Here is a 14,449-nt window from a genome sequence, read left to right as displayed (position 1 = left end):
CGACTGTAATTGCTTTGCTTTGCTTGTTAAATATTTTTCTCAACTGTTTGGTGAGATTCTGTTTTGAAAAGCCTTTGGTAAACATTCTGTGCTGCCGCTCATGAAAGAAAAATGTGAAGAGAATGTTCTGGAAACCATGACTTTTCTGCTTGCAGATACCCTGGAGAGAGAGAGAGTCTGGTATATTGCGACTCCTTTTAGCTCTCTCAATATTGAATTGTTCTCTGGGATCTTTGTGCAGGGAATGGCAATGTTAGGATTACGGAGAATCTTTTCTTGAAGGGAGATGAAAATGTACAAGTTACAAGAAATGAATAATTTTCCTTTTCTCTCTTGTTAAGTATTATCTTTTAATCCTTATTCTTGTTTTCACTGATGTTCTTTTAGAGTCTGAAAGCTTTTTTCCCCCAAGCTGTTCATATATTTCCTGCTACTTGTTAGTATTTGTGGATCACATATACGTGGTTAAATTTCTGTAATGACAGCATTTCAGAGACATGATTTGTTTTAAGTTTGACCCATGTAGTCTTTATGTATTAGTACCAACTGGGTATTTTCTGAACCTTTCTATTTCCTGGGTAAAGGAGGATCCTTCCTTAAAGAGCATTAGCTACTGTTGACTATGCCAACTTCAAAAACAAAATCACCTATCTGAGATCCTCCTATAATTTATGACATTTCTGCACACAACACAGTTTTTTCAAAGAGGAAATTAATTACTCCTCTGCCTGCGTGTGAACACTCAGAGATAATCTAGCAAGATTTCTCCCTTAGGTCCCTTGTGAGATTCAAAGGCTAGTATTTCTTGTTGAATAGCCCAGATGTTTTTCCCATCACTCCGATTGGAAAGCATCCCTTTCAAGAATTGTCCTATCCTTGAGAAAGTTGAATGAACTTGTATCTGGCCAGGTGATAAAGGCCCAAAAGCAGAGAGAGGATAGATAAAAGGGTGGATGGGATGTGGCGAGCCACAGAGGGTCTGTGTGGATATGCTTGTTTTCCTCACGTGTACTGCTCACAGCAATCGAATGACTGATGTAGACATAGGCCAGGAGCCAGGAGCGTATTAGACCTTTCTGAAATCCTGCCGCTCAATACAGCACTTTGGCTGCAGAGAAAGCAGAGAAAATAGGAGATGGCACTACAAGAAACTAATCAATAAGGAAAAGAATTCTGGGATTGCAACTCTTTCGGTTGTGTTAATTGCAGTTTTTTGTTTGTTTCTCTTGAGAATGTTTCCTAGTCTAGAAATGCCAGAAATCGTGGAGAAATGAATGTGTACCTTTTAAAAATAGTCTCAAAGCTTTAACCTGTCAAAATATGAAATACTCTGTGATTTTGTTGTTGAACAGTTTTATTTTTTTTTTAAGTGCTTTTCTATCACTCAACCACTCAATTGGTGTTTTTTTCTTATCCTTTCTTTTCTGGTCATTTGCTAGGATGATTTTTTAAATCCATTTGCTTTTTTAACAACCTGTCATGCTCTCCCCATGCCACATTTCTTCCCCGAGGCTATGTGCTTAGCCAATAAAGTTGGGTCTTCCTAAAGACTTGGATTAGAAATTAAAATTTCGGTAGGCAAGCAGCTAGTTACACCTCCATCCAACCAGGAGCCTGGTCCCTGAGGTTCTTTCCCAGGACCTTTCTCCCAAGGGGCTTTCGTTGCATGGGTAAGGCTCACCTAACCAAACAACACAAGTCCGTCTTCAGGCTTGCTAATTTACTAAAAGAAAGGAAAATGCAATTAAGAGAAAAATCACCAGGTCAGAAAATCTGTTCTCAGCAGAGACTCCACCAGAGTGATCTGGAATTCTAGTCATAGGCCAGAAACCTCAAGTTCTTGGTGGTTGCAATAATTCATAGGAGTGTTGCCCTCTTAAGATCTACTCAGTAGATGTTTGGAAGTGTTTTGCTTAACCTAGAAAACCAATGCTTACAGTTAAATTGAGATACATTTAATGTCCGTTCCACTATGAAATTTGTTCATTGGCAAATGATTTTCAAAAGTAACACTAGAGCGATGTTTAATTATCGGTGTTCAGGTTGAACTAGTATGAAAAATACCTATCTTGGAATCCAGTGGCTTTTAAATACTGTGGCTATTGTTTGCTTTTATTCTGATATAAATAATATTCTGGCATCAAATTGTCTTAAATGAATATGTGAGAGATGGAATTGAGTTCAGTACTAATAACATTTTTTAAACCACTGAACATAATGATATAATCACATCTAGACAATGGGTTTCTGTCATGCTGAAAACATCACTTTTCTGGCCTACAGTTCTAAATTGGACTCATTAGCTCAGAAGCTCTGAAATGCTCCCATATTTCCCTGCCTCTAATAAATGAATGTCACACTCACGTTTGTATAATAATAACTTAATGCCCATAGAGCTTTTAAATTTTCAAAGTACTTTCACATCTATTATCTCATTTGAGTACAAACGAAGTATCCTACACAATTGCTCATGTGCACATAGCATGTGGCTGATCAGCTTTTCAGTCCGAGTTCTGTAGTGAGTGAAAATAAAGTGAAACTCTGGAAAGCCGATCAGAAGGGGGATAAATATTTCCAGTATTTAGGGCCTACTCGCCATCTTTAGAAATGTTCTCAAGTGATATTTATTTAGAAGTCAGAATACTCTGAAAATGAATAATAAAAGAGAGTAATGGGGCTAATCAAGTTAAGGGACCACAGTCTCCAAAGTTACTAAGAAACAAGAAATTCCCAATGTGAAACTTCCTACCATTTATAGAAGGCCTTCATTTACAGAAAACACTTATGGAAAAATGAAATGATGCTTTTAGTTTCACAAAAATAAAAAGGACTCCTAAATAGTAAAAGAAATATATATCTTTGAACAAATTTTAGCTTGATATTAATGAGGAAAATCCATAATGTAGAAGTCCTTAAGGCTCTCATCTAAATAAAAATACCAGTATTTGGGGGCAGTTACCTTATCTGATGCACACTAACCTGAGAAACAGGCATTATCCACATTTTGAAGACAAGGAAACTGAGAAACCACATGACTTGTGTGGTCTGGGTCACATAGCCAGAAAGAAACTAAATCAGAACTCACCTAGGGCGTTATGTAAGGCACTGCAAAGGCTTGGTCTGAATTGCTCCTAAATCAGTACTGTTGATACCGTTGAAATGCCAGTGTTTCTTGATCCAAACAGTATCACTTAATAAGTATGACTAGACCAATTACTTCTTTATTTGAAAGCATTTAACATATTAGTTCTACAAATGTTCATTCTTTTGATATTGTTAAAAGAAGAGAAATGGAAAGGGAGTCAGATAGAAGCCCCGCCACAGCCAAATCCGTGCCTGGGATTCCATGTGCTTTATCTTATCTGATCCTCACAATGTCCCTCCTGTACTCGAGGAACCCTGGGTGGGTAAGAGCTGTGCCTCATGGCTTGAGTCAGCACTCAAGCTCTGTCTACCTAACCGTATCCTGGTTCTTCTATGGCTCTTGATACCTTGTGGTATCTGTTTTAAATGATATAAGTATTTTTTTAAGTTTATTTATTTTTAGAGAGACAGAGACAGTGTAAGTGGGATAGGGGCAAAGAGAGATGAGAGAGAATCCCAAGCTGCCAGCGCAAAGCCCAGTGCAGACCTCGAACTCATGAAACCACAAGATTATGCATGACCTGAGCCGAAACCACGGGTCAGACACTTATCTGACTGATATAAGCCCCTGAATGGTGTAAATATTTTTAAATGACATAAAACATTTTCATAAAAGTTCAACAAATACAAACTTATATGCTGTAATAGATTATACTTATGTGGGTATAGCAAGAAGAATGACAATAAAATCACTAGTAGTTTAGTGGAACCTTATTGAATCAGCTTTTTAATGAATCATCATAAAACCCTTTAATGCAAAACTATAATGGTTATTTGTTGAGCCTTTTGGTGGAGACCCTCTCTGCACAACTTGGTAGAACTCTGCCCTGTACACATGTTTGTGAAAGCTTTGTATGTGGGTGGGGTTTACTGTGCATACAGAGAGGTCCTTGTGTGTGGTTTCTCCAAACAGTGGATGCTGTTTCCTTAGCGGCTTCTTCATTTGGAGTTCTGATTTGGTTTCTTTCTGGCTGTGTGACCTGTACCAAGTCATGTGGTTTCTCCGAACATCAGTTTTCTTTAAAATGTGGATAAATCCTGCCTCTGGGATTTGTGTGTATCAGATAAGATAAGTTATGTGAAAGCATATTTGTATGTATCAGGTAAGAAATTTATGTGTAAATACATAGATGATATGACTCTCAATTCAGATGTATCACCCGTGGGTCCCTGGTTCATCAAAGGGCCAGTTAATACCAAAGATATCAGAAAGGTAAATGCTCATTCAGATGGTTGTAGCATTCTATAAAGGCCATCTTTTTGTTCTAGTATTATCCATGCTTAGAATATATAATAGACAATGGAATTAGAATTTTCCTCTTTATTATTTTAATTATATAAATATGAAGGCTCCCAAGAAGTGTCTTATGATGGAGAAGGGATCTGTGTAGTGATCACAAAGCCAGGAGAAGCAGAAGATAGATGGAATAATTCTCTACAAATTCAGGTTACAAAAGTAGGTAGCACTCCTTAATCCCCATCACCTGTTTAACCCATTCCCTCACCCCCCCCCCCTTGTGATGAGCACTGGGTGTTGTATAGAAGTGTTGAATCACTATATTGTACACCTGACACTAATATGTGAACTAGCTGGAATTTAAGTAAAAACTTTAAAAGAAAGTATGTAGCAAAGAATATCTTACAGTAATGGCATGTTATTATTATTTTAACATGGTGAGGTAAAAACATTAAGTGACAAAGAAGGGATTATTTTTCTCTTAAATGAAATTTACAACTTGCTTGAAATGTACAGTACACAAAATTAGCTAGAGAGGCATGAATATCTCAAAAAGCCATGAGGCAAATGCTTAGCCATCTTTGGGAAAGAAGGAAGATGGTAATTGATTCTATCATACTTTTCCCTGGGAGAGAAAGTCTATTGTTTCTAGAAATACTGCCCACTGCTCTGGCATTATGGGAATTTACAGATTCAGCCTTTAGAAAATAGCACAACTATGTTAAAGGAATAACATTTTACAAAGTGATTTTTCCCTAAAACTAACAAGTTTTCTTATTACTGTGTTAACATCAGATTTTTTTTAATGCCCATAGGTTAATGGCTAGTTTTTAATTTAGATTCTTATCACCTAGCCACTACTCAGAAAGGTTCAGCCTGTCCATGACTTCAGAATTTTCTTCCATGAAGGTCTAAAGAGCAACTCCTGATACTTAAGCACAGACAGATAACATATAACCAAAAAAAGAAGGTGAAGAATAAACTCGGTAGGCTCTTCCATCAGGAGCTTCCGACTTGACAGCTTGTCGAGTTGACAAGCTGACATACCAGCTTCAGAGATAACTTGGGATGTTGATGATATCTGTGCCCAGTTTCAAGCCAGGAATTCGAGACCACCAGCCATCTATTCCCAAAGGCATCACACCAAGCAAAAGTGGAAAACATTGCTTTCATAATTGGAATTTAAACCTGATGTGTGCACCCTTTGTTTATTAACGTGGACAGCTAATTGTCTCTTCTCAAAATATATACTGCTCTCCCTGTCACAACTTTGGGGTTAGAAATTCCAATGTGCTTAGTGTCTTTTGGGAAATACTGAAGTGTTACCGTCTATCCTATACCTCAATTTAAAAAAAAATAATGGGAAGAAGTGGGAAAAGCACTCAGATGGGTTTGTTTTCAGATTTTGGTACTCATCTTACAAGTCTGGATTCTTTCATTCTCTGTCAAGTCCATCAGTGAGGCAAATTAGACGACCAGGAATTTGTTCTGACAGACTCCAGTCAGACCTAAATAGCTCTGTTCATTTTGCTAAAGAAGCTTTGATGCCTCCACCTTCCCTCCATGTCCTGGTACTTAACCAAAGGGAACGTTCCCAATTAAAAACAGACTATGGATTTTTTTTTTTAAAGAAAGATCGGTATAAAAGATCCTATTTTCAACTGAATAAATAAGAAATCTGACAATATATAAAAACCCTATTTCAGTGGAATTGACCTTGTGATATTTAGTGGTGCCTTAGGCTTGCTAACAGGGAGCAGCTTATTCACAAAGAGGCACACCAGGCTATTTTTCCACTTGTTAAATCTTTGGAATGTTTCTCATTATATTCAGTCCAGTTCTTGGGTCCACAGGTCAGAGTTTTGGCTTTTCTGATCTGACCTTGATAAATTTTCAAGGGTAGGAGAATCTTCTTATTCTCCTTCTCCCTCTTCCTTTTCTTTTTCCAATGTAAAAAAAAAAAAAAAATGAAGACAAAATTTTTTAGAAATCTGGCTGATTATGCGGTCCTGTCTCAGTTAATTCCATTTGTATATGACTAAAGTAAAATTCCAGTAGGGACTCTTCTATGTACGTGCAACTAACAAAAATCCAACTCAAGGTGTCTTCAGTTAAAAAGGGCATGTGTTTGAATTATTTCACTGCCAAGTCCAAGTAGACCTGGGTCCAGATGCTCATATGATGTCTTGCTCTTTGGCTCTTCGTGTCTCAGCTCTGCTCCCTCTGGATTGGCTCTTTTCCCAAACAGTCTTTCTCTGTATGAGGGAGTTTCAAATCCAATTCCTGTTCAACTGGAAACTATGAGAAAGAGGGCTTATCTTTCCAAGAGTTCCCCCCAAAGTCCTGTCATTGGGTCCCATTTGTTCAGATCAGCCTGTTTTGGATCACTTATCTGTCCAAAGCTAATCACAGAAGAAGGTGTGTGTGTGTGTGTGTGTGTGTGTGTGACAGAGAGAGAGAGAGAGAGAGAGAGAGAGAGTGTGAGTTTGCCTGGAGGTGGTTTTAGCTCCACATGCACCACACAGATTGAGGGGTAGAAAAGGAGCCCCCTCCCATGGACAGAGTGCCATGACCAGAAATGGGAATGTCTTCTATGCAGGCAGAAATATCAGTAGTAGGCACCTGAATAAACCCATTTTGACATTCTGAGAATGTCTGGCAGAAAAATTGTTTTATTACATAAGTATTGATTTCAGTGTTTCATACTAAACTTGATGAGATTTTTTAAATTTTTTTTTTAACATTTATTTATTTTTGAGACAGAGAGAGAGCATAAACAGGGGAGGGTCAGAGAAAGAGGGAGACACAGATCTGAAACAGGTTCCAGGCTGTAAGCTGTCAGCACAGAGCCCGACGTGGGGCTCGATCCCATGGACCGAGAGATCATGACCTGAGCTGAAGTCGGACGCTTAACCGACTGAGCCACCCAGGCGCCCCCGATGAGATTTTTAAAATACCAGATTTGGGGTTGGTTGCCTGGCTGGCTCAGTCAGTGGAGCATATGACTCTTTTTTATTTTTTTTTTTAGTGTTTATTTATTTTTGAGAGAGAGACAGAGAATGAGCAAGGGAAAGGCAGAGAGAGAGGAAGACAGAGGATCTGAAGCAGGCTCTGTGCTGACAGAAAGCCTGATGCAGGGCTTGAACTCATGAACCGTGAGATCATGACCTGACCTGAAGTCAGATGTCCAAACGATTGAGCCACCCAGGCACCCAGAGCATGCAACTCTTGGTATCAGGATTGTGAGTTTGAGCCCCACATTGGGTGTAGGGATTTCAAAATAAAATCTTTAGGGGAGGCTGAGTGGCTCTGTCAGTTAAGTGTCTGACTTCAGCTCAGGTCATGATCTCACAGTTCATGAGTTCAAGCCCCACATCAGACTCTGTCCTGACAGCTCAGAGCCTGGAGCCTGCTTCAGATTCTCTGTCTCTTCTCTCTCTGCCCCCCTTCTCTCTCTCTCTCTCTCTCTCAAAAATAAGTAAATGTCAAAAAATAAAATAAATATATAAAAATAAAATCTTTAAATAAACAAATTGGATTTGAAGTCATGAGATCAGGGTTAAAAATCCCATCTCTGTTATCTATTACTTCTGTAACCCTGAACAAGCCTCTTAGCCCTTCAAAGTCTTAGTTTTCTCTTCCTAAAATGAAATTAATGCCCATCTCACATTATTGTTGTGAGACATATAAGTAAAGTGGCAGCTGTCAAAGTATTTTATAAACTCTAAAGCTATATGTTGGGGTGGTTTTATTAGAAAGTGTCATTATTTTGAGATAACTTCTACACTATGCTTTTTCAAAACAACTGGGAATAAATGCACTGTAGAGTAAAGCTCATAATATTTATCCTAGTTTTACAAAACTATTTCTATTTTCCAACTGCTAAGCCCAAACTGATACCCCTCCAATCATATGGAAACAACAGTGCTTAGTTCGAACAAGAAGTTCCTGTCTATGTTATAACCCAATTATTATTGGAGCCCTTTGGAAAGGATTTATGGATGATATCCTTATTTAAATACCTTTAAATACTTTATGAGTTAGCATATATTAAAATCTATCATTAGATTTTATATTTTAAAAAACTATTTTTCTTTTATAATGAAGTGTATGTTGACTGTGTAACAGCAAGCCTGACTCTTCTCTCACCATTTTAAAATTCACTATAAGCAGCACTCTGTAAATACTTGTCACCAGATTAATTTACACAAGGTTATAGGCACCACAAAGCCGCAGGTTTCTAGGACTCCAGATTAGACACATATTGGGATAGCTTCAAATCTTTTAGAGAGACCGTGTGGAACAGTAGCATGCCTCCTGCCTAGCTTAGATCTGGTAGTTAGCTCATCACTACTATCGTCAGAGGCAGTACCAATTAATACAACTTATAATGAGGAGACTGAGGCATGGAGAGCTTATGTTGCTTACCCAAGGCTTCATAGATTGTAAGAAGTACAGGTAGGATTTGGACCCAGTCAGGCTTCACAACCTGTGCTTTAACCACTGTGTTGATTAACACCCTGTGCCATCTTGAACCAAACTGAGTACCAGCAGACATAACACATTCCAAAGTTCTAGAACCCCAAATGGCTCTAGGCCAATATTTTGAATCCTTGACAAATTCTGTTAATAATATTTAATGTTTTATATAAATGCAAGGTTAGTAGAGAACTGAACCTCTAAGGGAGCATGGATAAACTTTGTAAAGAAAATCCTTTGCTCTTGACATACATTCTTTACAAATCAGGAGTAGCAAACAGCTTCATGTAAACAGTTATAAAATGACATGACCCCTTTTCTCTCTTTTTAATATTGGTGTATTTATTTTGAGAGAGAGAGAGACCCATGTGCAAACAGGGGAGAGGCAGAGAGAGAGAGGGAGAGAGAGAATCCCAAGAGGCTCCATGCTGTTAACACTGATCCTGACACAGAGCTTGAACTCACAAACCATGAGATCATGACCTGAGCTGAAATCAAGAGTCAGACACTAAACCAACTGAACCACATGATGCCCTGACATGATAGGGTCTCTAATGAGGTTTGAATTCAGCATCACAAAAATTTGAAGTAACTTGTGTTAATGGCTAGAAGATTCTTCTGTACTTCTGTTAAAGAAAAACAGAGAAACTTAGAACGGGAAGGGGCCAGAAAATGTATCTAGTCTTGTAACTTACTACAGCACCCCTCCTAATACATCCTTAATAGACAGCCACAAGTTTCTACTTAAATTTGTCACTGGAAAGGTGGCCCCCACTTTGTGAAACAGCCCTATCAGCATTGTAAAATTTCTAACTGATAGAACTTTTGCCTTATGTTGAATTGAAATAAGCCTTCCTAAAACTACTACATAGTTAGTGCTATCTTCAGAAAACATGAAGGATAAATCTGCTCCCTCTTGCTGAGAATAGCTAAGACTATAGACAATTTGATGTTTTCCCCTTACTCTATTAATCGTATCTAGCTCCTTGCCAATATCATTCTGATAGTGGGATATGGGCCTCACAGCATCCTGACTCCCCAGCTCTGGGCACATCTGCTTCCTTGATGTTCATGCTCGACAACATTAACATATCATTAACTCCTACTGAGCTTTCCTTCATGAAAATTTCCCAGCCTTTACCAATGGCCACGAGCTGAGCCGTGCCTCTTTTCTCAGCCCTCGGTGGTGGTGGTGGTGATGGTGTGTGTGTAACCTTAATGCAGGACTTTACATTTACATTACTCCTTTCCAGCAAAAACAGTTTTATCAAGTTGTTTATCCAATAGTCCTAGAGTATCAATGTTTTGTAAAGCTTGATCAACACTCAGTGTGTCAGTGATCCTTCCCAAGTTTGTAATGTGCTAATTTAAAAACCTTACCTCGAAAAAGTATGCCTTTCAATTAATTTCTCCAATGTGTTGATTTCAGTGTTGAACAGGCAGAACTGAAGAAAAAAAATGCAGCCTTCTGCCAGGGACCTCTTGATGGGCATCATTTAAGATAATCATTCAACTAGACCTCATTTGTCCATATTTCACATAAGGATAATATGAGGAGATAGTGGGGTCTCAACGTTGGTGAATGAATGGCTTTATCCAATACATCTTTGTTACCAGATGCAAGAAGCAGTGTTGAGCATCTAGTTAATAAATGGGTTTAAATAAAGAAAATGACAGTGTCAGTTTACAAGAAAGGAGCATAATGTATAAAAAGATGTTGCAGGCAAAGAACAGTATTACTCTGCCAAATCCAGTTCCTTTGCAGCAATTCCTGTTATGATAAAAAAGCTGATCGCTGCTTTTCTGAATGAGTTATTAATATTTCTGGTTTTTATGTGTTTAGTTGTTCTGAAAAAATGTATCAGTAATGGTGGCATCCAAAGTCTGAGGCAGAACAAATAGCCCATATTGCAATAAGCAGCATGATCCCACTTGACTTAAATTCCCTACAATATCCAGAGAAACTGGGACAATAAGATCTGGACTGTGCAATGTTCCTTTTTTCTTGCCCTGCTTTATTTTTTTCTGAAGAGATATCATAAATAATTATGTATTGTCATTTAGGGCTACAACTGTCATATTAGGGAATGAGGGTTATACATTATCTCTACAAATGAATAACAGAAATCATAAAGCCTATAGTTCTCTCCTACTCTGGTAGCTGAGGGCTGATTTTATGTGCTGTCAGTAGCAGAATCAGTTAACAAGGAAGGAAGGGAGGGAGAAAGGAAGGTAGGAGGGGAGGGAAAGAGAGAAACCTGTAAATTTGGGCAAGCAATAGGAATTTATAATTGGAATCTCTATCGTACCAATGGACTTATGATGGGACCAAAAATGGTATTTAGTCCTTCCCACTTTTGCTAGATGGATTAATGCTGACACCAGCAATAGTGGGTCTCACACCGAGAACAACTGTTGGCCTGACTTTTCACTTCCAGCAGGTGATCTGTCCAAGAATTTCCCTGTGGACACAGGGGAAGGTCACGGTCAGGAAGGTTTGATAGGACTGCTCTTCAGAAAGGTGGAGAAATGACAGGAAGCAGGATTTTCTCGAGTCCAGCGTCCCCTGCAAATGAAACAGTCCATCTGAAAACTTTTAGAACAAGCGTTGGTGGCAAATAAATAGCAAAACAAAACAAAAAAACTTGAACTTGAGACATTCAAGTATAGTTGAAAAAGAAGAATCACATACAGTTGAGGGCCATGTGCATGGGGCAGAGGGGCACCTTTTCTGTATCAACAGCAGAGGGACAGAAGTGATCCGAGGCTGCCTCATGGCCTCTGGACAACTCTGGAGAGACAGAGGGTTCCGGTTTTCTGATTCCCAGGCAGCGTTCCGTTAGTGCCCCTGGAGGAAGGGGCTGCAGGGCCGTCACTGCTGGAAGAAAAGACAGAGGTGTTTGGTGCATTAATCCTTGCCTGAACTGAGTCCCTTTGACTCCATCTTTTGATGGATCTCATTTTAGTCTCTGCTCAAGGAGCCGCCAAGTCCGCTGGCTGTTGCCCGAGCCTTCCTTTGTTAGGGTGCCCTTTTTTCTTTTGCCTTTGAAGCTGTTTTGTTCAGTCTTCAAGTTTGTTTTTGTTTTATTTTAGAAGTGCTGGCATCCAAGAGAAGGAATGGGCTTCATTATACTTTTAGCTTTCACCCTGAACCTTTCCTATTTCTTGTTGGATTCTTTCTGGTCAATTTCTGAACAACCCGAAGTGTGAAAGAATTATGACAAAAGTAAGGGAGAAACCGAGAAAAAAATGATTTTTTTTTCAGCGCTAGAACAAGGCAGGAAATTTCATCTCTGGTAGAATCTGACCAGAGGGCTCTATTCACACACTTTTTTTTATTATTATTAAACTAACTACACAGTGTTGGCAGGTTTTCAGAGCCTAATTGGTGTTGGTGGGTAGACGGAGCTACTGTCAGCTTGCTCCATTCCAAGACCCACCATCAGCCTCTGAATCCCAGTTTACTACTGGTCCTGACAGTGGAAAAGGGATTGTGTCTGTAACAGTCTGCATTCCATAAACAGTGACAAAAAGCAGAACCGTTTCCTACTTACTTTGTGATCCATGCCTTGTGCTCAGAAGATGCAGTAGCTATCCTGGAATGATGTCAGGGTGCCAGGGAGACAGATTCCTATGCTGTAAACTTTTTTTAAACGTTCAACTTCCGCTTGAAAGAATAATCTGTTTACAGTGTGGAAAACATAGACTTAATTTGGATATAATATGCCAGATGCTCAGGGAAGTCTTCTCTGAGAAGGTGACATTGGAGTAGAGCCTGCAGGAGATAAGGGAGCTAGTCCCACAGTAGCTGGAGGAAGAACATCTCAGGCAGAAGGGGAGACACATTCAAAGGCTTGAAGCAGGAGTGTGCTTTGCTGTCCGGAACCAGCAAGAAGAATAGTAGGAGCGGAGGGTAGACAGATGAAGTGGAGATGGGTGCCAGAGGACGGAGATGCTTGCAGGCCATCATTAGGACTCTGGATTTCCCTGTGAGTTAAATGGAGCAGAGCAGCACAATGCAGCTTTCATTTCAAACAGGTCATGGCGGCTGTTGTATTGAGAGTAAGCACTAAGGAGGCAAGGGTGAAAGCAATGAGAACAGTTTGCAAGCTTATGGAATAATCCAAGTGAGAAAAGGTAATGGCTTGGATCAGGCAGTGATAGGATGAGAAGGCTGTAGAAGTGGATTCAACAGGATTTGCTCCTGGATGGGAAATGTGAGCAAAAGGATGATTCCCACTGGAAGAAGGGATTTGCCATTTGCTAAGACAAGAAGGCTTAAAAAAGAAGGTGAGGTAAGCAGGAGCTTGGTTTGGGCATTTAAGGTCAAGATGCCTATTAATCATCAAAGTAGAGGTGCCAAGAAGGCAACTGGGTGTCTGAGTCTGGAGCTCAGGAGAAAGGTGGACTCAAGTGAGGACAGGAAAAGGGAACATGGAGACGGCATAGGCATCTCTTGGGGTGTTGTGGTTCTTAAAGAAGAGCAGAAATTGAGTAGGTGGTCAAGGGAAGGAGTCTGTTGGCTTTTAGTAGAAGATGTTATAGCACTGTTTGAGATTGCTCCGGTAAAGAGGGGGGGAAATAGATGAGGAGGAAGAGAGAATATACTATAAACTACTGGATTGCTACCAGTTGAGCAGAAAAGAAGTCCACCTTTAGGAAGAAAACCTTGAAGAGGGAGAATGCGCTTTCCATTTTGTCAGTAGATTTGAATGCAAGTGTGTTGTATTTTCTGAACTGAATTCCTGGTAACCTGAGATACAGGACGGTGACAAGAATGAGTGAGCTGTGTGTTGTATTTTAAGAAAACATTTCCAGAGTGAGGAGAGAGGTCTACACTAATGATAAAATTATATACCTTCACTTCATCAAGGAAATCAACATTAAGTTATTAATTATATCTCAGTTATAAGACTACTACATATCTTTCCTTAATCCCCATTTATTTGGATATCATGGTAATTCAGGTTCAGATAAGCTAAGTTAGCCTGAGAAATAAGCAAATGAACTTGCAGAGGGATGTTTAACATCCTTTTATAGAATTGTTTAAGCTGGCCTTTAACATAGAGGTGTACTAATTACAAATGTTCCTTCTCTCTTCAACCAAGTGAGCAGCCCTTTGTCAGCTTTTATCAGGAAAGATGAGAAGTGTTCTAATAAAAAGTCTGCAAGGTTAATTTCTGGTGCCTTTTACCAGAAATACGTCAGCAGTGACGTCGTTGACGGAAGGCACAAGTGTCAACAACAAAGCGGCCCAATTACAAATGATAACGAACAGCAGTAATTAATGTTCCTGTAGTGCTTTACTATTTGCCAAGAAACTTTTGAACACATTCTGTGATTCCACTGATTCAGTAAATACATTTGACGGCCTTCTACTTTCCAGGTCCTAGAAATTTAGCTGTGAAAAAGTTCCATCTCTCGTGAAGCTTAACGAATTACAGAACAACCTGATGAAATAAGTGGGTCAAATACTATTATTATTCTTCACAGATGAAGACATTCTAAAGCTTAATCGAAGCTTAGATTTAAGTTACTAGGAATTTGGGCTCTAGATGAAATCTTATCACCAGTATTTTCTTTCTCAGA

The 14,449-nt window shown here is 39.2% G+C and overlaps 1 protein-coding gene across 21 annotated transcripts in view; it reads left to right on the top strand.

Annotated features, from left to right (window-relative positions):
• ANKS1B (ankyrin repeat and sterile alpha motif domain containing 1B) overlaps window positions 1-14,449 on the top strand; it is a 1,065,991-nt gene that overhangs the window by 984,829 nt on the left and 66,713 nt on the right. The window lies entirely within an intron of this gene.

This window comes from Panthera tigris, chromosome B4 (assembly GCF_018350195.1).
Source record: "Panthera tigris isolate Pti1 chromosome B4, P.tigris_Pti1_mat1.1, whole genome shotgun sequence".
In the NCBI taxonomy this organism is placed as follows: domain Eukaryota; kingdom Metazoa; phylum Chordata; class Mammalia; order Carnivora; family Felidae; genus Panthera; species Panthera tigris.
Note: the sequence above shows the minus strand (reverse complement) of the source record. Positions and strands in the feature narration are given on the sequence as shown.